The 23,315-nt window shown below is 44.8% G+C and overlaps 1 protein-coding gene across 1 annotated transcript in view; it reads right to left on the reverse strand.

The window, feature by feature from the left end:
• Positions 1-20,552, reverse strand: part of EPB41 (erythrocyte membrane protein band 4.1) — a 199,458-nt gene extending 178,906 nt beyond the window's left edge. Inside the window, exon 1 of the mRNA XM_060784647.2 lies at positions 20,537-20,552. The gene's annotated coding sequence lies outside the window, so the exon portion shown is untranslated. The remainder of the gene's footprint in view (positions 1-20,536) is intronic.
• Positions 20,553-23,315: the final 2,763 nt, after the last annotated feature.

A 23,315-nucleotide genomic window follows, 5' to 3' on the forward strand; every position in this document is an offset into this window, starting at 1 on the left:
TAACTCACAGAGCGTGCCTTTTTGTCCCTTGTTTGAATACTGGACTTCATTTCCCAGAATGCCTTCCCATAACTCAGTATGGGTGAGGTTTCTGGGCACACACACACACACAGAATCCCTGTGAGTTCCCAGCAGCCCAGCGGAGGCAAGAAGGAAAGGAACACACACTCTCTCTCTCTCTCCCTCTCTCCCTCCCCCCCCCCCTCTCTCAGCGGTTGGGTTTTTTTCCCTCATGCAGGAGCAGGGGAGAGGGTTCTTTTAACACAGGCTCTATATAGGCATTTAGCCTTGTGGGGGGTAAGTTCTTTCCAGTTAATTTTTTTTTTGAGTGGAAAACATAAATTGGGTTGTTAGGTGTATCATGTCCAAATTTGGTGTCAATTCCCCCAGTGGTTTTTGAGTTCTGATGGTATTACAAATGAACATTACATTTTTATTTATATAGATTTACATTATGTCTATCTCGCCCATATCAGCCCGAAGGCGACTCAGGGCTGCATTGCAGCTCTGAGAACTGTCCTCGCAGATTTTGTTGTTGTTGTTCATTCGTTTAGTCGTCTCCGACTCTTCGTGACCTCATGGACCATCCCACGCCAGAGCTCCCTGTCAGCCGTCACCACCCCCAACTCCTTCAAGATCAGTCCTGTCACTTCAAGGATGCCATCCACCCATCTTGCCCTTGGTCGGCCCCTCTTCCTTTTGCCTTCCACTTTCCCCATCATAATTGTCTTCTCTAGGCTTTGCTGTCTCCTCATGATGTGGCCAAAGTACTTCAACTTTGTCTCTAGTATCCTTCCCTCCAAGGAGCAGTCGGGCTTTATTTCCCGGAGGATGGACTGGTTGGATCTTCTCGCAGTCCAAGGCACTCTCAGAACTTTCCTCCAACACCACAGTTCAAAAGCATCGATCTTCCTTCGCTCAGCCTTCCCTAAGGTCCAGCTCTCACACCCATAGGTTACTACAGGGAATACCATGGCTTTGACTAGGCGGATCTTTGTTGCCAGTGTGATGTCTCTGCTCTTTACTATTTTATCGAGATTGGACATTGCTGTCCTCCCAAGAAGTAAGCGTCCTCTGATTTCCTGGTCACAGTCTGCATCTGCAGTAATCTTTGCACCTAGAAATACAAAGTCTGTCACGGCCTCCACATTTTCTCCCTCTATTTTCCAGTTGTCAATCATTCTTGTTGCCATAATCTTGGTTTTTTTGACGTTTAGCTGCAACCCAGCTTTTGCGCTTTCTTCTTTCACCTTGATTAGAAGGCTCCTCAGCTCCTCCTCTCTTTTGGCCATCAGAGTGGTGTCATCTGCATATCTGAGGTTGTTAATGTTTCTTCCAGCTCCAGCAAAGCATCACCGCCTTGTTGTGGCGCTGGAGCTTGAGCACCTCAATGATGTCATGAGCGAAACCGTGAAGGGCCACCCAAGACGGGACGGTCGTGGCAGAGAGGTCAGACCAAGCATGATCCCTGGGGAAGGTAATGGCAAACCACCCCAGTATCCTTGCCAAGAAAACTAAATGGACCAGTACAACCTCGCAGATTTGGGAAAGTATAAATCAAAAAAGGAAACCGTCTTCTAAGCTCTGACCAGAAGCAAGTATTCAGCACTTGCATCAGACAGGACACGGTGTCCAAAAGAACAAAGAATTGTTCATTAAGAGAAGCCGTTGAAATCCACAAGCACGTGGGAAATTTCAACAGAAATTAAGAAACCATGAAAATGAACAAAATGTGGCTCCCAGTATTGAGAAACACCAGCATCAAGACTGTGAGTAATGAACGCCACCCAGACACAGGAGGTCTCCAGGCAGGAAGCCATCAAGGGCCAGTTAATGCCACTCAGTTCTCAGAGCTGCAGTGCAGTCCTGAGTCGCCTTCAGGCTGATATGGGCAGGATAGACATAATGTAAATAAATAAATAAATAAATAAAAAGTATTGCCTGGAGGCTGGGTGGCCATCTGTCAGGGGTGCTTTGAATGCAATATTCCTGCTTCTTGGCAGGGGGTTGGACTGGACGGCCCATGAGGTCTCTTCCAACTCTATGATTCTATGATTCTAGGATGCAAGAGAAGGGAGCGAGCCAGAAGTTGGCGACTAAGGAGGAACCATAAGGTAGGGTTGAAGCTCAAGGCCTGAAGAACAAGCAAAGAATGTGGAGACAGGCTGAAGCTCAGAAAGACTGTTGCTCAAATTCATCTTAACTAGAACAGGATTCCCTTTCTATAGACTGAATGGAGTCACTACAGGGCATGTAAAGATTAAGCTACTTAGGCAAATCCAGTCTCACAGTTGAGTTGAGTGGCTCAAACGATTGGGCAGACATATACCGTTCCATCAGTATACCATAAGTATACTTTCTCCCTCTTCTCACCCTTCATGCACAAAGGAAAGAAAGAGAGTAAAAGCTTTCACCTTTTGTTTACAAATGAATCACAATTTTCAGATAATGTCTAAACGTAGGCAAGCACATTCCCAAGTAAATCAGCATTAAGCTGTGGTTTCAGACCTGAGTTTGTGTGAACAACAGGTAGTGTAAAACTGCATTTATAGAATCACATAATCATCTATATAAATAAAAATGTAATGTTCGTTTGTGGTATTCACAGAACTCAAAAACCCCTGGATGAATTGGCACCAAATTTGGACACGATACACCTAACAACCCAATGTATGTTCTCCACTCAAAAAAACAATGAAAACAAAAAGCAGAAAGGATTTCTGAACTACATGTCCACAAAGAAGAAACTGCATGTCTACAAAGAGACCCATGGCCACGCCCCCTCCTCCTCACGGGGAAACAGCTGGCCGTTAAAGCTTGAAGAGCCAGGCGCGCGCGCATGCCCCCCCCCCCCCCACACACACACACAAGCGAGAGTGGGCACCATGGGAGTGGAGGGGGAGGCTTGCCGCATGGAGCCCCTTCTCTTTCCCTGCTATGCCAGGAGGGTGGTCTCCTCCTCCACCACCTTTCCCTGTTGGAAGAAGCCGGCGGGTGGGGGACGGACTTTCTGTAGACCCTTCTTTCTTTTTTAACTCTTTCCTTTCTGTCTGACCTGCTCGCCTGTCTCCAGCAACATGAGCACATATTTAACATACACACACGCACACACACAGGAGGTAGCTGCCTCCGCCACACTCCACCCGAAAGGACCCCCTTCCCTTCTTTCTTTCCTCCCTCCCTTTCTTTACTTTTCTTCCTTCCTTCCCCTTCCTTTCCTCCCCTCCTCCTTGCTTCCTGTCCCTCCCTCCTTCGTTCTCCTTCCTTTCCTTCTTTCCCTCCTTCCCTTTCTTACTTTCCCTCCTTTCTTCTTCCTTTCCTTTTTTTCCTTCCTCCCTCCCTTCCTTTCCTCCTGCTTTCCCTTTCTTCATTTCCTTCCCTCCTTTCTTCACGCCCTCCTTCCTTTCCCTCCTACCTTCTCCTTCCTTTCCTTCCTTCCTTCCTTCCTTCCTTCCTTCCTTCCTGTCCCTCCTTCTTTCTTTTCCTTCCCTTCTTTCTATGTAAGATATAAATACAATATTTTATATATTGTTATATAGAATACTATATAATATGTTACTGATATATATATATATATATATATATATATATATATAATATTACTATATAATACAATTTAAATGGAAAGGACAGTCAAGAAAAAACAAGGGGAAGGGGGAAGGAATGAAGGAGGGGAAGGGGGAAGGAAGGAGACAAGGAGGGAGGGAAAGAAGAAAGGAAAGAAAGAAGAAAGAAAGAGAAGCAAGGAAGGAGAGAAGGAAATAAAAAAGTGAAAGGAATAAGAGAGGGAAAGGAGAGAAGGAACGAAAGACAGGGAAGGAAGGATGGAAGGAAGGAAGGAAGGAGAGAAGGAAAGATGCAAGAAGAGAAATAGGAAGGGAAAGAAATAGAGGAAAGGAAGGAAAGAGGGAAGGAAAGAAAGAAAGAGGGAGGGAAGTTTGGCCACAGCAACGCGTGGCGGGTACAACTAGTCTATACAAATTAAAATGTAATGTTCGTTTGTGGGATTAACGTAACTCAAAAACCACTGGGGAAATTGGCACCAAATTTGGACACAAGACACCTATTTATTTATTTATTTATTTACTTTATTTGTATACCGCTCTTCTCAGCCCTTGGGCGACTCAGAGCGGTTTGCAACAGTTTAGGTATACAGGATACAAAATCATTATGCATTTAAAATACAGAAGCATCACAAGTCATTAACATCATTAACATAGGCATCAAAACATCAATACATCAATATAACAAATCCATCCGGTCTAGTCGGTGAAATCAGAATCCAAAACTCGTTGTCCGTTATTCCGTGTTCCAATAATCAGTTAATCAATCACACTGCTTAGTCGAATGCCTGTTCAAACATCCAGGTCTTTACTTTCCTCCGGAATGCCAGCAAGGAAGAGGCCGATCTAATATCTGCAGGAAGGGCGTTCCACAGCCGAGGGGCCACCACTGAGAAGGCCCTGTCTCTCGTCCCCGCCAGGCGTGCTTGTGAGGCCGGCGGGATCGAGAGCAGGGCCTCCCCGGACGATCTTAATGTCCTAACTGGTTCATAGGAGTAGATGCGTTCAGACAGGTAGGTCGGGCCAGAACCGTTTAGGGCTTTAAAGGCTAAAGCCAGCACTTTGAATTGTGCCCGATAGCAAATTGGCAGCCAGTGGAGCTGGCGCAACAGAGGAGTGGTATGCTCCCTGAGTGCCGCTCTTGTTAGCAACCTGGCTGCTGATCGTTGGACCATTTGAAGCTTCCGAGCAGTCTTCCGAAGCAACCCCTCGTAGAGAGCGTTGCAGTAGTCTAAACGGGATGTGACTAGAGCATGGACTACCATGGCCAGGTCAGGCTTCCCAAGGTACGGGCGCAGCTGGCGCACAAGTTTTAATTGTGCGAATGCTCCCCTGGTCACCGCTGAGACCTGGGGTTTCAGGCTCAGTGACGAATCCAAGATCACACCCAAGCTGCGAACCTGTGTCTTCAGGGGGAGTGTGACCCCATCCAACACAAGTTCTAACCCTATACCCTGTTCGGCCTTGCAACTGACCAGGAGTACCTCTGTCTTGTCTGGATTCAATTTCAATTTGTTCGCCCTCATCCAGACCGTCACAGCAGCCAAGCACCGGTTCAGGACCTGAACAGCCTCCTTAGTAGTAGGTGGAAAGGAGTGACAGAGTTGGACATCATCTGCGTACAGATGACACCGCACCCCGAAACTCCGGATGATCTCTCCCAACGGCTTCATGTAGATGTTAAACAACATGGGGGACAGTATTGAGCCCTGCAGGACCACACAAAACAATGGTTGTGAGGACGAGCAGTTGTCCCCCATCAACACCTTCTGGGTACGACCCTCTAGGAAGGACCTGAGCCACTGCAGAACAGTGCCACCAAGGCCCATTCCCGCGAGGCGTCCCAGAAGGATACCGTGGTCAACGATATCGAAGGCCTCTGAGAGATCCAGCAGGACCAACAGGGACACACTCCCCCTGTCTAGCTCCCGGCGGAGATCATCCACTAAGGTGACCAAGGCTGTCTCGGTACCATGCCCCGGCCTAAAGCCAGACTGTGCCGGATCCAGATAATCTGTGTCTATCAAGAATACCTGGAGTTGTGAGGCCACCACACGTTCCAGGACTTTGCCCAAAAAGGGGAGATTGGAAACAGGCCGATAGTTGACGAATTGAGTGGGGTCCAGTGATGGTTTTTTCAACAGCAGTTTTATTACAGCTTGTTTTAAGCTGGCTGGAATTTTGCCTTCCCGAAGGGAGGCATTAACCACCACTTCCACCCACTCGGCCAATCCCCCTCTGGCCTCCTTTAGAAGCCAGGATGGGCAGGGGTCTAGGATGCATGTGGTTGCTCTCATTCCTCCAAGTATCTTGTCCACATTCTCGGGTTTCACCAATTGAAATGAATCCATCAAAATCGGACAAGCAGGTGCTCGTGTTACATCCTCAGAGACTGCCGTTAACATGGTATCCAGGCCAGAACGGATCAAAGCGACTTTGTCCGCAAAGAACCGAGCAAATGCTTCACAGCGGGCCGTCGAGTTGTCAGGGTTCCCATCCGGAATGGTGGGGTTTAATAGACCTCTGACAACTCGAAACAACTCCGCCGGACGGTTCTTTGCGGACGCAATATTGGCCGCAAAGAAAGATTTCTTTGCCGCCTTTATTGCCACGGCATATGCCCTTAGAAGGGCAAAAAACCGTGTTCGATTTAACTCGCTCGGGTCCGAACGCCACACGTGCTCTAGTCTCCTCTTCCTTCGCTTCATCACTGCCAGCTCCTCGTTGAACCAAGGAGCCGGTTTAGCTCGGCTACTTGAGAGGGGACGTTCCGGAGCAATCGTGTCTATTGCCCTAGTCATCTCCCCATTCCAGAGAGACACCAGGGCATCAACAGGATCACCAACCGAGGTGGCGGGAAAATCCCCAAGAGCCGTCAGGAATCCATTCGGATCCATAAGCCTCCTGGGGCGGACCAACTTATTATTTTCATGATTGAATGCACAATGCACATTGTATTTTGTTTGTCTTATGTTAATGTGGCATTGAATTATTGCCAGTTTGGAAGCTGCTCTGAGTCCCCTTCAAGGTGGAGATAGAAGGGGGGGGGGTTGTTTTTGTTTTTTGTCATGTCAGGAGCAACTTGAGAAATTAGTTATGAGCAAATTGATGGAAGCGGGTATACCCTACATATGGGGATACCCACTATTCTTGAAGTTCCAGTGGGCAGGGAAAAGATACAGTGTGAACTCTGTGGAAGAAGGACTAAAACTATTGAAGGAACTGAATATAAATAAGAAGCAGAATGAAGGAAGTACCAGCGGATCGATTGGGAACGGTGAGAAAGTAAAACGATAGAGGAGCAGGAGAACCCGTTGGAGCAGAGAAGGAAGGAAGAAAACAGGAGAAATTGAGTGGAGCAAGTGGAGAAATGGAGCAACAGGAAAACTATTAGTGAATTAAGTTTTGCAAGAAAAAGAAAAGGAAAAAAAATATGAGCACTTGGGGGGAGGGTGACCTTGGGCCATGATTGGATTTTGTCTCCACCCATTCAGAAGGCCAGGGGGGCATGGTTGGGTTGAGACCAAACAAATGGGAATGGGGAAAAGGGAGAAGAAGGGGAAAAGGGGGAACAAAGGGAGGGGAGGGAGGGATAGAGGACAAAGGGAAAGGGTTCACACTAAATTACTACTAAATTAAGAATTTCAACGTTAAATGCCAGAGGCTTAGGAACGGTAATTAAACGGAGGAGAATTGAAGCCTTATTGAAGAAAGACGCAGCAGACCTGATCTTCCTGCAGGAAACCCACCAAGCCAGAGAAAATACAAATGAACTGAAATCAAATTGGATTAGACATTATGAAAAATCATTTGGGACATCTAAATCCAAAGGAGTAGCAATAATAATTGCCAAAAATGTAATATGATTGTAAATAAAGTTTTGAAAGATGAGGAAGGAAGATATATAATAATGTATGGCAAAATAGGGGAAGAAAGGTTAGTATTAATAAATGTATATGCTCCAAATGTTAAACAGCGGGAATTCTATGAAAACGTTTTAAATCAAGTAGAAAACTACCACCAGCAAAATATTATCTTTGGAGGAGATTGTAATTGTTGTATGAATGAAGAAAAAGATAAAACAATGCAAAGAATAAATAGAGGATTAACAGATTTAGGTAAAGTTATGAATAAATGACAATTAAAGGATGTATGGAGGGCGGTAAAGGGTGATGAAAAGAAATACATATTTTATTCTGCTGTACATAGAGTATACACAAGAATAGATTATCTTTTTGTTTCAGCAAATATGTTGAGTAAATTGTTCAATGTGAATATTAGTAACATAAGGGTCTCTGATCATGCCTTGGTGTCAATGGAAATCATGTTAAAATGTGAATATGAAAAAATATAAAGGTGGAGGTTAAACACTAGGATGGAACCCCCGGTGGCGCAGTGGGTTAAACCCTTGTGCCGTCAGGACTGAAGACCGACAGGTCGCAGGTTCAAATCTAAGGAGAGGCGGATGAGCTCCCTCTATCAGCTCCAGTTCCTCATGCAGGGACATGAGTGAAGCCTCCCACAAGTATGATAAAAACATCAAATCATTCGGGCGTCCCCTGGGCAATGTCCATGCAGACGGCCAATTCTCTCACACCAGAAGCGACTTGCAGTTTCTCAAGTCACTCCTGACATGACAAAAAAAACCCTCTAGGATATTGAACTATAAGGAGATTGTGGAAAAAATAAGAGTTGAATAGCAAGAAATATGGAAAATAAATGAAGGGGACGTGTCAAAAGGAATACTGTGGGATACAATGAAGGCGATGATAAGAGGCTTATGCATAAAAGAGGCTAGTAAAATAAAGAGGAAACAAGAAGAAAGGAAAAAGGAGCAACTTGAGAAACTGCAAGTCACTTCTAGTGTGAGAGAAGTGGCCTTCTGCAAGTACGTTGCCCAGGGGATGCCTGGATGTTTTGATGTTTTACCATCCTTGTGGGAGGCTTCTCTCATGTAACCGCATGGAGAGCTGGAGCTGATAGAGGGAGCTCATCCGCACTCTCCCCGGATTCGAACCTGCGACCTGTCTGTCTTCAGTCCTGCCGGCACAAGGGTTTAACCCACTGCACCACCAGGAGCTCCATAGAACATAGAACAGGGTAAAATACAATAAATAATAATAAATAATTATAAATGATGCTCCGTGTGGGTACAGAATATTTGGATACAGAGAACTGACAAGTATATATAAAATGAAAAAAACATTTTCCTTGAACGTGTGCAAGAACAATATATCTGAGAGGGCATAAAACAGCGCTGCTGCTGGTTCACATATAAGGTCCATCTCATCCATCTTTCCAGATGGATGGCTTCAAGAATCCACACCCAGAATGCTTGGAAGCAATGGCCAAGCAATGTAGGGAATTAAGATCTCTGGGTCTTTTGGACTTCATCTCTGAAGCCAGTATAGCCAAGTAGTATGAGATTATGGCAGTTGTAATCTTAAATAATCAAAAAACTATCCCTCATTGCAGTTGATCCTTTTTTTTTCTGCGATTGCCCAGCAGCTGCTATTAGGTGGCAAATTACCTCTTAGCACCAAGGTGACATTAGCATTTCCAGGCAAGGGAATAATCCAACCCAGATTTGCCATTTGGGTGGTAAATTCAGTATGGACTACATATAGAACTTTGATGTAATGCAGAGAGAGAGACAGCATGATAATGACAAAATGATATAAATACTAACCCACTGACACTTTAAGTGAAAATGGTAGAATTTCTTTTGTAGATATTAATAATGAATACTTTAAGAAGAGATTTAATGTGAAACAATATGCTATGAACAATTAAGATAAATTTCCAATGAATAAGAACTGGAAAAGAATAGATGAAGGCCAGGAGACAATGGAAGAAGGCAAAAAAAAAAAAAGATACAGTCCAAGGATTTAAAATGGAAATTGTTGACATGCTCTATCTATCTATATATCTATCTATCTAAAAATGCTCTGTGCATAATGAGTACCTTAAAAACAAAAGAACCAATGAACGAAATCACACCAAATTTGGAAACAAAACGTCTCACTACACAAGGAGTGACCGTCATTCAAAAAAATATGACTTTGTCATTTGGGAGTTGTAGTTGCTGGGATTTATAGTTCACCTATAATCAAAGAGCATTCTGAACTTCCCCAAACTTGGCACACAGAACTCCCATGATCACCAGAAAATACTGAAAGAGTTTGGTGGGCACTGACCTTGAATTTTGGAATTGTAGTTCACCTACATCTAGAGAGCACTGTGGACTCAAACAATGATGGGTCTGGACCAAACGAATACTCAATATGCCCAAATATAAACACAGATGGAGTGTGGGGAAAATAGACCTTGACATTTGGGAGTTGTAGTTACTGGGATTTATAGTTCACCTACAATCAAGGAGCGTTCTGAACCACACTAACGACAGAATTGGGGCAAACCTCCCACACAGAACCCCCATGACCAACAGAAAATACTTAAGGCCATCCAGTCCAACTCCCTTTACCAGGGCAAGAAAACGTAATCAAAGCCCTCCTGAAAAAAAGTCATCCAGCCATAGATACAGAGACAGATATATGATTCTCACACACAGATATAGTATCATAGATTTGAAAGGGACCCCTAAACAAGGACAATTCTATGTTGCATGCTCCAGAGTAGACCAACCAGACAATCTCTACATTAACACAAGCATAAAGAAATTACATTTATTAGAAACCAACGCTTTCTCATTACTTTATTTTTCAGATCATTAGACTGGGCCACAGCAACGCGTGGCAGGGGACAGCTAGTATTTTACGAAATGTGTGTTCAAGAGCCAGATGAAGACTTAGCTGTAATAATGATAACTTTGTAAAAGAACTCCAAACAACCCCCACCCACTTTGTTTTCTCATGACATATTAGACATTTGTACAGATGCAACTAACCAATAACAAATCTATTATTCCCAAACTTTTGCTTTGTCCCTCCCTTTCCCCCCTGCTCCTCACTCTCCTAGTAAAACAGTGCTTCTCAACCTTCCTAATGCCGCAACACCTTAATACAGTTCCTCGTGTTGTGGTGACCCCCAACCATAATATTATTTTTGTTGCTACTTCACAACTGTAATTTTGCTCCTGTTATCAATCATCATGTAAATAGTTGATATGCAGGATGCATTTTCATTCACTGGACCAGATTTGGCACAAATACCCAATACACCCAAATTTTAATACTGGTAGGGTTGGGGGAGGGGGGGTTGCTATTGTCATTTGGGAGTTGTAGTTCACCTAAAAACAAAGAGCATTCTGTACTCCACCAATGATGGAACTGAGCCAAACTTGGCACACAGAACTCCCACAACCAACAGAAAATACTGGAAGGGTATCATTGACCTTCAGTTTTGGAGTTGTAGTTTACCTACATCCAGAGACAGAGGCGGCCCTAGGTAATTTTCAACGGTAAGCAAACTATTTTGGCACCCCCGCTCCCAACCTATCACTGATATATGTTTTCTGTTCGTCGTGGGAGTTCTGTGTGCCATGTTTGGTTCAATTCCATCATTGGTGGAGTTCAGAATGCTCTTTGATTGTAGGTGAACTATACATCCCAGTAACTACAACTCACATATGTCAAGGTCTATTTTCCCCCAAGAGCACCTCAAGAGCTCCCCTGGGCAAAATCAACTATACTGCAAATGCTTACTTTGCGTAATGGGTTGAGCCGCCCCTGTCCAGAGAGCACTGTGGACTCAAACAATGATGGATCTGGACCAAATTTGGCACAAATATTCAATATGCCCAAATGTGAACACTGGTGGAGTTTGGGAAAAATAGACCTTGACATTTGGGATTTGTAGTTGCTGGGATTTATAGATCAGCTACAATCAATGTTGGGGTTCAGCCTGATCCTGATCTGTGTGAACCGGATTCTCTGATAGTTTTTCCAACTGAGCAAGCTCTCCCTGACCCTGACAGTGTGGAATCTGTTGTTGATGCAGAGGTCAGCGGGGATGAAAATGAAACTCAACAGCTGGAGGAAAATGTTTTGGAAGTTAGCCGTGATATCACTAGCCGTGATATCACTCCACCTGGGGTTTTTAATGAGGACCGAAGAGAACAGATAGTTAGAGACAGAAATGTTTCCCAGTTTCTACGAAGGTCACATTGTTTACAGGAGAGACAGGCCCAGACGTCAAAGTCAAGGGGCGTTTCAAAGAATAGCTTCTTTGGTTTAAGAGGCCTCCTGCCGGGTGCCTCTTTAGATCAAGCAACGTTTGGGACTGTGGCTGTGCCTAGGCAGAATTCCTGTGTTTCATGGTCGGTATTCCCAGAGGCTTAGTTATCAAGTTCATGGTTAGTAAAAGGCTAACAGATTCCTGGTTCTTGTATTGTGGCTTTTGAAATTTTGCTCAAGTTCAGAGATTCTACTGACTGCTGTGTTTTTCTGTGGCTTTTTGACTTTGCATTTACCTTTCTTTTGTAACCAATTTTTCATCAATAAACAAGGATTGTTTTTCCTACAGTCCAGTGTGGTGGATTTAATCTTATGGTCTCGTTTCTTTAACTGTGATGCAACAATCAAAGAGCATTCTGAACCCCACCAATGATAGAATTGGGCCAAATTTCCCACACAGAACCCGCATGACAAACAGAATAACTAAAAATATTGTGTTTTCTTATGGTCTTTGGTGACCCCTCTACCCCCCTCCCCCCAGGGGTCCCGACCTCCAGGTTGAGAAACACTGCTTTAATACTCACTGTCAGGCAAAGAAGGACTATGGCCATTATTATTATTATTATTATTATTATTATTATTATTATTTCTCGTGTCAGAAGCGACTTGAGAAACTGCAAATGGGTTCTGGTGTGAGAATTGGCCATCTGCAGGGACGTTGCCCAGGGGATGCCCGCACTCTCCCTGGATTCGAACCTCCAACCTGTTGGTCTTCAGTCCTGCTGGCACACAAGGGTTTAACCCATTGCACCACTGGGGGCTCCATTATTATTGCCACTAGAAGACCGTTCTAAAATATCCAAACTTGTTAAGTGATGCATGGCTGACCTGACCTAGTTTCACAGGTGCATACTGTACGTTTCAAATAACCCATTTGCTGAAACACATTGTACTTTTCTTGAGTGGTGCAGGGACTTCTCCTTATGCATTCCATGTCATTCCTACCCTTTGTATTAGATTTTCTATGAAAGAAGTACGGTAATCCCCAGTAAACAGCTTGTTTTTCAATCACAGATTTTGAAACTTGCACCTTAGGTTTATTTTCATATGCATTTTGTGTAAATATGTTTTAATATGTGTGTTTTAAAGAACGTTTTAGGTGAATGTGTGTTATTACAATGCTGTCGTCCACCCCAAACTGTGAGGAGAGGCAGGCAAGAAATAAAAATTAGATTTATTATATTATTACTAGTAGCGGAAGTACAATTACTATTATTATAATTACTGTTTTAGCTAAATTTTTCATTTATTTTCACAAAATGTAACATCGCAGTGCTTTGCTGAGCACAGGCGGGCTCGCAGCCCACTTGAAATCCACCTAAGCAGTTCTTTCGAAAGCCAACGGAGTTGTCCTCCTCTGACCTGGAGATGTGATCTGGGCAGCCGGCGAAACAAACAGCCCTCTTGAGGTTCACCTTCTGGAATAAATCCCAAGAGCTTCTGCCCCAACCCCCCTCTCTCCCCAACCCAGCCCAGGCAGGGGCACAGATGGCCTTGGAGATTATAACATATAGAGAATTAAACACGGCTGCGCAAAGGAGCTTCCTCCTTCACTCTTCTGGGGGTTGCCGGGTTCTCTTGGAGGCTGTTTACCTGCAATGCAGCCCACAAATGAAGCATGAAACATGGCATATAAAAGGCTCCAAAGCTGGGGGATTGGGGAGGGGAGGGAAGGAGGGAGAAAGCTGGAAACTGGACAGACCCGGTGCCCATTGTGAATAGGCATCACACATTCTATTGTTTTGGTTTCTTTTAATAACCTCCCAACAGTGATTAGCATTGGGGTGGGAGTATTGTGCAACCAAGTTACTGCAAGTACATGGCCAAACAAAGGTTGGGAACCACTGGTCTAGACTTCATACAATTGAAATCACATGGACTGGATGAGGAAAAACAAACTGAGATTAATGATTTCATCCCACTGAACATGTCAAGTGTCAAAGCACCCCCAACAGATGGCCATCCAGCCTCTGTTCAAAAGCTTCCAAGGAAGGAGCCTCCACCACACTCTGGAGCAGAGAGTTCCACTGCTGAACTTCTCTCACAGTCAGGAAGTTCTCCCTAATGTTCAGATGGAATCTCCTCTCTTGTAGTTTGAAGCCATTGTTCCGCGTCCTAGTCTCCAGGGCAGCAGAAAACTAGCTTGCTCCCTCCTCCCTGTGACTTCCTCTCACATATTTATACATGGCTATCATGTCTCCTGGCAACAAAGATCTGCATAGTTAAAGCAATGGTATTCCCCATAGTCACCTACGGATGTGAGAGCTGGACCATAGGGAAGGCTGAGCGAAGGAAGACAGATGCTTTTGAACTATGGTGTTGGAGGAGAGTGCCTTGGACAGTGAGAAGATCCAACCAGTCTATACTTCAAGAAATAAAGCCTGACTACTCATTGGAGGGAAGAACAGTAGAGGCCAAGATGAAGTACTTTGGCCACATCATGAGAAGACAGGAAAGCTTAGAGAAGACCATTACGCTGGGGAAAATGGAAGGAAAAGGGAAGAGGGGCCGACCAAGGGCAAGATGGATGGATGGTATCCTTGAAGTGACTGGATTGACCTTGAAGGAGCTGGGGGTGGTGACAACTGACAGGGACCTCTGGTGTGGACTGGTCCATGAAGTCACGAAGAGTCGGAAATGACTGAATGAATGAACAACATCATGTCTCCTCTCAGCCTTCTCTTCTTCAGGCTAAACATGTCCTGCTCTTTAAGCCGCTCCTCATAGGGCTTGTTCTCCAGACCCTTGATCATTTTAGTTGCCCTCCTCTGAACACTTTCCAGCTTGTCAATATCTCTCTTCAATTGCGGTGCCCAGAATTGGACACAACATTCCAGGTGTGGTCTAACCAAGGCAGAATAGAGGGGTAGCATGACTTCCCTGGACCTAGACACTATACTCCTATTGATGCAGGCCAAAATCCCATTGGCTTTTTTGCTGTCACATAACATTGTTGGATCATGTTTAACTTGCTGTCCACGAGGACCCCAAGATCTTTTTCACACGTACTGCTCTCGAGCCAGGCATTCTGTATTTTTGCATTCATTTTTTTTTGCCAAAGTGGAGTATCTTGCATTTGTCACTGTTGAACTTCATTTTGTTAGCTTTGGCCCATCTTTCTAATCTGTCAAGATCATTTTGAATCCTGTTCCTGTCCTCTGGAGTATTGGCTAATGGCTATCCCTCCCAATTTGGTGTCGTCTGCAAACTTGATGATCATGCCTTCTAACCTTTCATCTGTCATTAATAAAGATGTTGAACAGGACCGGGCCCAGAATGGAACCCTGCGGCACTCCACTCGTCACTTCTTTCCAGGATGAAGAGGATGCACTGGTGAGCACCCTCTGGGTTCGTCCACTTAACCAATTACTGATCCACCTAACCATAGTTTTGCCTAGCCCAGTTGTTCCCGCCCACTTTCCCTTTGTGAAAAGAAACACCTTCTCTCCTGATTGAGTGTGATTTCCGTTTCTAGGTTATCAATAGCATTTCCTAATTGGTTCTATTGTAAACACATAGGAAAAGTTTATGAAACTACACAAACTTTGTTTTTGCAGGAGGGACATTATCCTGCTATAGCATAGGTTGCTCTAGTTTCTAAATATCAGAATATCTTGTAGAGTTTCCACAATTCAACATAGTTCATGGGCCCAAAAACGAAGTAAGGACTATACAAATAAACGGGAAATAATATATATTATTTATTTACTATATTTGTATACCGCCCCTCTCAGCCCAAAGGTGACTCGAGGCGGTTTACATTTGGCAATCAATGCCCCACAAGATAAAATACAGTCAAAACAATTACATATAAAGTAACCATGTGAAAACAATAAGCAATTAAAACCATAAAATACAATTCTCAGTGTCTCATCGTTAAAATCATTTTCCGTCACATGGTCTTGTCATTCCATGAGTCTCAATCAATCAGTTATACTGTGTCTGCAAATGCCTGCTCGAATAGCCAGGTTTTAACTCTCTTTTGAAATGTCAGGAGGGAGGGGGCCAATCTAATATGCCTAGGGAGGGCATTCCATAGCCAGGGGGCCACGCTGAGAAGGCTCTGTCTCTTGTTCCCGCCAACCAGATATGCGAGGAAGGTGGGACCGAGAGCACGGCCTCTCCGGACGATCTTAAACACCTAGATGGTTCATAGGAAGAGATGCGTTCAGACAGGTAAACTGGGCCAGAACCATTTAGGGCTTTAAAGGCTAAAGCCAGCACTTTGAATTGTGCCCGGTAGCAAACTGGCAGTCAGCAGAGCTGGTGCAACAGAAGAGTTGTGCGCTCCCTGAGTGCCGCTCCTGTTAACAACCTGGCTGCTGTCCGTTGGACCAATTGAGGCTTCCGAACAGTCTTCAAAGGCAGCCCAAAGTAGAGAGCGTTGCAGTAGTCTATATGAGATGTAACCAGAGCATGGACTACCGTGGCCAAGTCAGACTTCGCAAGGTACAGGCGCAGCTGGCGCACAAGTTTTAACTGTGCAAATGGTCCCCTGGTCACCGCTGAAACCTGGGGTTCCAGGCTCAGCTATGAGTCCAGGATCATACCCAAGCTGCGAACCTGCGTCTTCAGGGGGAGTGTAACCCAGTCCAACACAGGCTGTAACTCTATGCCCTGTTTGGCCTTTTGACTGACCAGGAGTCCCTTTGTCTTGTCTGGATTCAATTTCAATTTGTTCGGCCTCATCCAGTCCGACACAGCAGCTAAGCACTGGTTCAGGACCTGAACAGCCTCCTTAGTAGTAGGTGGGAAGGAGTGACAGAGTTGGACGTCATCTGCATACAAGTGACACTGCACCCCGAAACTCCAGATGACCTCCCCCACTGGCTTCATGTAGATGTTAAACAGCATGGGAGACAGTACTGAACCCTGTGGAATCCCACAAGACAATGGTTGTGGGGTTGAACAGCCATCTCCCAACAACACCATCTGAGAACGGCCCTCTAGGAAGGACCAGAGCCACTGCAAAACAGTACCCCCAAGGCCCATTCCCACGAGGCCTCCCAGAAGGATACTGTGGTCAACTGAGAGGTTGCTGAGAGGTCCAGCAGATCCAACAGGGACACACTCCCCCCGTCTAGCTCCTGGCATAGATCATCCACTAAGGCAACGAAGGCTGTCTCGGTACCATGTCCTGGCCTAAAGCCAGACTGTGCCAGATCCACATAATCTGTGTCTTCCAAGAATACCTGGAGTTGTGAGGCCACCACACGTTCCAAGACTTTGTTCAAGTAGGGAAGATTGGAAACAGGCCAATAGTTTACGAATTGAGTGGGGTCCAGCAATGGTTTTTTCAACAGTGGTTTTATCACAGCTTATTTTAAGCTCACTGCAATATTGCCTTCCCGAAGGGAGGCGTTAACCACCACCTTTACCCACTTGGCCAATTTCCCTCTGGCTTCCTTTAAAAGCCAGGATGGGCAGGCATCTAGGATGCATATGGTCGCTCTCATCCCTCCAAGTATCTTGTCCACATCCTTGGGTTTCACCAATTGGAATGAATCCAACTCCTTGTTGAACCAAGGAACTTGTTTAGCTTGGCTAAACAAGAGAATCAACAGGATCCAGAGCATCAACAGGATCACCAACCGAGGTGGCAGGAAATTCCCCAAGAGCTGTCAGGAATCTCTCAGGATCCATAAGCCTCCTGGGGCAGACCGTCTTAATGGGTCCTCCACCCCTGCAGAGGTTAGAGGATGCAGTGAGTCTAAACCTTAGCAGGTGATGGTTGGTCCATGGCAACGGAGCAATAGTCAGCTCCTTCATACTGCCACCATTCTCCCAATCCTGACAGAAAACCAAGTCTAAGGTGTAGCCAGCACAGTGGGTAGGGCCAGATACCTGTTGGGACAGCCCCATTGTCTCCATGGCAGGCATCAAGTCCTGAGCCGCTCCTGATAGGGTAGACTCGGCATGTATGTTAAATTCCCCCAGCACAATAAGCCGCGGGGACTCCAACACCAGGCTCGAGACCACCCCAGCTAGTTCAGGTAGGGAGACTGTAGTGCAGTGGGGTGGACGGTACACTAACAGAATCCCTATTCTGTCCTGATCACCTACCCTCAGGTGGACACATTCGAAATTGGTTGACTAAGGAATGGGGCACCTGGTCAGGGGGATGGAATCCTTATAGACCACCGCAACCCCGCCTCCCCACCCTCTGGATCTCGGCTGGTGCTGCACGGAGAGACCTGGTGGACAAAGCTGGGTCAGATTTACACCTCCAGCCTCATCCAACCAAGTCTCCATTATGCACGCCAGATCTGCCCATTCATCCAGGATTAGATGCTGGATGAAAACGGTTTTACCATTGATAGATCTGGCGTTCAACAACACCATCCTTAATCCAGAGGGACCGCCATCCTGGGAACCCAAATTTACCGTGTCAGGAGACCAATTTGGAACTACTAATGTTCTACCACAATCCCTAGGCCGAATTAATGGTCTCCCTTTCCCACATCTCCCCCTCCCCGTTATTACTTCTATAGCGGCCCCTCAGACAATGGAGCTTCCCCCTCCCTAATCATATTCAGTTCCCGCATTTCCAATCCAAGGCTTAACATAATAATAATACTTGCAGGTAATGGTGTAGCTTTTTCTCAAAGGGCATTTCGGCTCCTCCCATAAATTGTGTAACTGTATCATTTTGAAGCCGAGAATGACGAATGCCATCACATGACAGAATTGGCCCTTTTGCCCATCTCTATCCAGATAATTTGCAAAAACGCGTCTGAAAAGATAACCCTTTGCAACCCTTTTGAAACGCCAAGATATCTCTACGCTACACTTGAAGCTACACTTGAAGGACATCCTACATCATAGGATGTACACAGTAGATTGCCGTGTCTTAAGTGGCTGGCTCAGTAGTATTTAATGAATGGGATGAAGCCATGAACCCAGACAAAAGAGAGGTCCTCATCTGGGGATGGAGGTGTGTCCACCAGTCTTGGAGGGGTCCCGTTTCCCCTGAAAGCTTGGAATTCTCCTGAATGCATCTCTACAAATGTCAGCCCAGGGAGATGCAACAATAGTTAAGAGGGCTTACTATCAGCTTTGGCTGATCTGCCAGCTTCACCCCTTCCTAGATTTGGAGGACCTTAAGATGGTAGTGCATGTGCTGGTCACCTCAAGGTTGGACTTTTGCAACACACTCTTCATTGGGCTACCCTTGTACCAAGTTTGGAAATTCCAGCCCGTTCAAAATACAGCAGGCAGACTGGTTATGGGAACATCTAGGAGTGAGCATGCCACTCCTATCCTGAAGTCACTCTACTGGCTGCCAATTAGTTTCTGGAGAAAGTACATGGTTTTGGTTTTGACATTTAAAGTCCTCCATGGTTTGGAGGACTCTAAACATCAAAACAGGATCCCTACAGGATCACCTTCACCTGTGCAATCCACCCCTTTGGGCACTGAAGTCCTCTGGGTTTTCCATTTATTCCAACCAGCCAAAACCCAATTGGTGACTGTCCCCCTGTTCATGAGCCACCCCAAGACTGTAGAACAACCTACCAGAAGAGGAGCTCCCACAGCGAAATGATCTTTTATAGAAATACATTTCAATATGTAGATTCAAAGAATGATGTGAGAACTGTGGACTCAAATATCTGAGCACTGTGGACTCAAACAATGATGGATCTGGACCAAACTTGGCATGAATTCTCAATATGCCCAAAGTGTTACACTGGTAGAATTTGGGGGAAATTGTCCTTGAAATTTGGTAGTTTTAGTTCACCTGCAATCAAAGAGCCCCTTGAACCCCACCAACAACAGAATTGGGCCAAGCTTCCCACATAGAACCCCCATTACCAACAGAAAATACTGTGTTTTCTGATGGTCTTTGGTGACCCCTCTGGCACCCCCATCATGACCCAGGTTGAGAAACGCTGATATAAAAAAAGAGAGGGTTGCATCTGGAATTTGAATTATTTATGGTCTTAAACAAAACCTAACAAATCAGAAACGTCAACATACGAATGTGTGACCAATCCAAGTATTCTAGTTACAGAGTAGAACTTGTGTCAAAAATATTTCAGAAATATAAGCACTGTCACGAAAAAGCTCAGAAAGATTAATATTGCCCATGAGACAAGTGTTATAATCCCAGAATTTTCCCCTGGTTTACATTGTTAGCTGTTAATTGGAAAAAAATAATCATAAAAGAAGACCACTCTGTGCTTTATAGATTATAGATATTCTTGAGAAGAGGAAGAAGAGCATAGTTTCTAGGTTTCAGAACAGGCATGGGCCAACTTGGGCACTCCCTCCAAGTGTTTTGGACTTCAACTCTCACTATTCCTAGCAGCTCCAGGCCCCTTCCTTTTCCTCTTAAGTGGCTGAGGGGGGAAAGGAAAGTGTCTGGGGGTGTTAGGAATGGTGGGAGTTAAAGTACAAAACACTTGGAAGGCCGAAGTTGGCCCATGCCTGCTTTATAGTGTCGAAGATGTTGTTGATATTATTACACAATGTTTTGGCTGTCCTGTTTGGGTCACTTGGGACTTGCTTCTTTTTCTTTCTTCGAGCACTGTGGAATATTGATGACATTATTATTATTATTGGTATCATTCTATTTATTTATACCCCAATTATTTTACTTTATTTTTAGGTATATGGCATATGTTTTATATCTTCAAAACTAGAGCAAATAGGGGTAAACTGGCGCCTTCTTTTTTGAATATATATCCAGAAACAGGTCTAACATTACGCAAGCATTAAACATTTATTCAGAAGTCTATATGCAAATGCCAGTGTGCTCATATGCAGAAGAATACTTGCATTTGCTCTCACGGGAATCTCCTTTCTCTTCCATCTTTCTGCTCTGCATCTCTAAGCAGCAGCAGTGTACACACACACACACACACTCCATCTGCTAGCCTGAAGAAGCTGGCTACTTTCCGGGCTACAGATTGGACGTGGAGAAGGTTTACCTTCACGTCACAGACACGTGGGCTCGACAGAACATCAACAATATTGCAGGGAAAGTCACGTTACAGCACAACGTGGAGGGCAAGGGGAGGGGGGCGCCTGCAAATGGGTCACATCCCAGACTTGCTTGTGCTGATGACAGAGCTTGCACCAGGGAGTGGCTCTTAATGTTTACTATTTGCAATGCGAGCTATTCTCAAAGGGCAAAGATGAGATTAAATTAGCCACGAGCCAACTTCAGCCATCCTTCCTCCAGGTTTTTGGACTCCAACTCCCACCATTCCTAACATCCTAGCTATAAAACTCCTTCTCTGCATCCAAGAACATCAAAGCTCCTTGCTGGTCTTTATGCCCCTGTGGATATTCTATAGCAGGCATGGGCAAACTTCAGCACTCCAGGATTTTTGGACTTCAACTCCCACATTTCCTAACAGTTGGTGGGAGTTGAAGTCCAAAACACCTGGAGGGCCAAAGTTTGCCTATATATATATATATATATATATATATATATATATATATATATATGCTCTGTGCATAATGAGTACCTTAAAAACAAAAGAACCAACAAATGAAATCACACCAAATTTGGCAACAAAACATCTAACTACACAAGGAGTGACCATCACTCAAAAATTATGATTTTGTCATTTGGGAGTTGTAGTTGCTGGGATTTATAGTTCACCTATAATCAAAGAGCATTCTGAACTCCACCAACAATGGAATTGAAGCAAACTTGGCACACAGGCCTCCCATGACCAACAGAAAATACTAGCAGCATTTGGTGGGCATGGACCTTGAGTTTGGGAGTTGTAGTTCACCTACATCCAGAGAGCGCTGTGGACTCAAACAATGATGGATCTGGACCAAATTTGGCACGAATATTCCATATGCCCGAACCATCCGAGAGCTACTTGCTTTTCGGAAAGCCTGTAAGACCTTTCTTGTCCGACAAGCCTTCGATGGGTGAATAACTCAGGACTATGTCGGTTCTCATTTTTATTGTATTTTAAAGTTGGTTGTATTGTTTTAATCTACTGCTGTAAACCGCTCCGAGCCAAGTCAAATAATAATAAAAAATATGAACACAGATGGAGTTTGAGGGAAATAGACCTTGGCATTTGGGAGTTGTAGTTACTGGGATTTATAGTTCACCTACAATCAAAGACTATTCTGAATGAACCCCACGAATGACAGAACTGGGGCAAACTTCCCACACAGAACCCCCATGACCAACAGAAAATACTTAAGGCTATCCAGTCCAACTCCCTTCACCAGGGCAAGAAAACATAATCAAAGCCCTCCTGACAGAGAGCCATTCAGCCATAGATATAGATCATCATCATCACTTTATTTCTTAATTAGTCTCTCTCCACCAAGGTGCTCCGAGTGACTTACAATTTAAAACAGTTTATACACAATATAAAACATTCAATATAAAAACATTCAATATAAAAACATAAAAACAACATAAAACATTCAACATAAAACATTCAACATAAAAACATTCAGCGGTGACTATGGCAAAATTTAATCCGGTTACTTAAATGCACAACCAAACAGCCAAGTCTTCAGCGCCGGAGACAGAGGGTGGAGTGGTCAGGTCAAAGCTCTGAGAGCTTCTGCCTTTGCTGTGGAGTTCCCCAGGGTGCTATCCTCTCGCCCCTGTTATTTAACATCTACGTCTGACCACTTGCTGGACTGGTGCGAACTTTGGCATAGAGTGCTACCAGTATGCAGATGACACCCAGCTACTCTTGCGTCTCGAACCTGGGACAACCGTGATTCTTGAGAACTTTAAGCTGTGTTTGGAAGCAGTGATGAGTTGGCTACGAGCAAGCAGACTAAAAGTCAATCCTGCAAAAACTGAGATACTCTGGCCCGGCCAGCCGCTAGAATTAACCCAGTCTCTGCCTGATTTTGATGGGGAAGCTCTGGTTCCGTCTGCCACTGTTTAAAGCCTTGGGGTTGTGTTGGATTCATCACTGACGATGGAGGCCCAGATAAGTGCCATAAGTAAGCAGGCCTTTCTTCATCTTCGCCAGGCAAGGAAATTGGCATCCTACCGGTAGAAGCAATGGCAACGGTAATCCACGCAACAGTCACCACTAGGTTGGACTATTGCAATGCCTTATATGCTGGCCTTCCGAAGTCAACGACCCAGAAGATTCGGATGGTCCAAAATGCGGCAGCCAGGCTGCTAGCGGGATCATCTATAAGATCCCATATTACATCGATTCTGCAACAACTGCATTGGCTACCAATGGAACATCGGATCTCTTACAAGATACTGATCCTGACATTTAGAGCTCAAAATGGCCAAGGACCTTTATATCTTAGGGACCGTCTCATTCCTTTTCTGCATCCGTGGTCACCTCGATCCACCCAGGAAAATCTCCTCTACATACCGGGTCCTAGGGAGGCACATTTGGAAGCTACAAGGCGTAGAGTTTTTTCGATCTATGCTCCAATTCTGTGGAACTCATTGCCTCCATAAATTAGAGCAATGTCGGAGTTGCGACCTTTTGTAAAGGCGCTCAAGACTTGGCTGTTTGGTTGTGCATTTAAGTAACCGGATCAAATTTTGCCATAGTCACTGCTGAATGTTTTTATGTTGAATGTTTTTATGTTG

This window comes from Anolis sagrei, chromosome X (assembly GCF_037176765.1).
Source record: "Anolis sagrei isolate rAnoSag1 chromosome X, rAnoSag1.mat, whole genome shotgun sequence".
NCBI lineage: Eukaryota > Metazoa > Chordata > Lepidosauria > Squamata > Dactyloidae > Anolis > Anolis sagrei.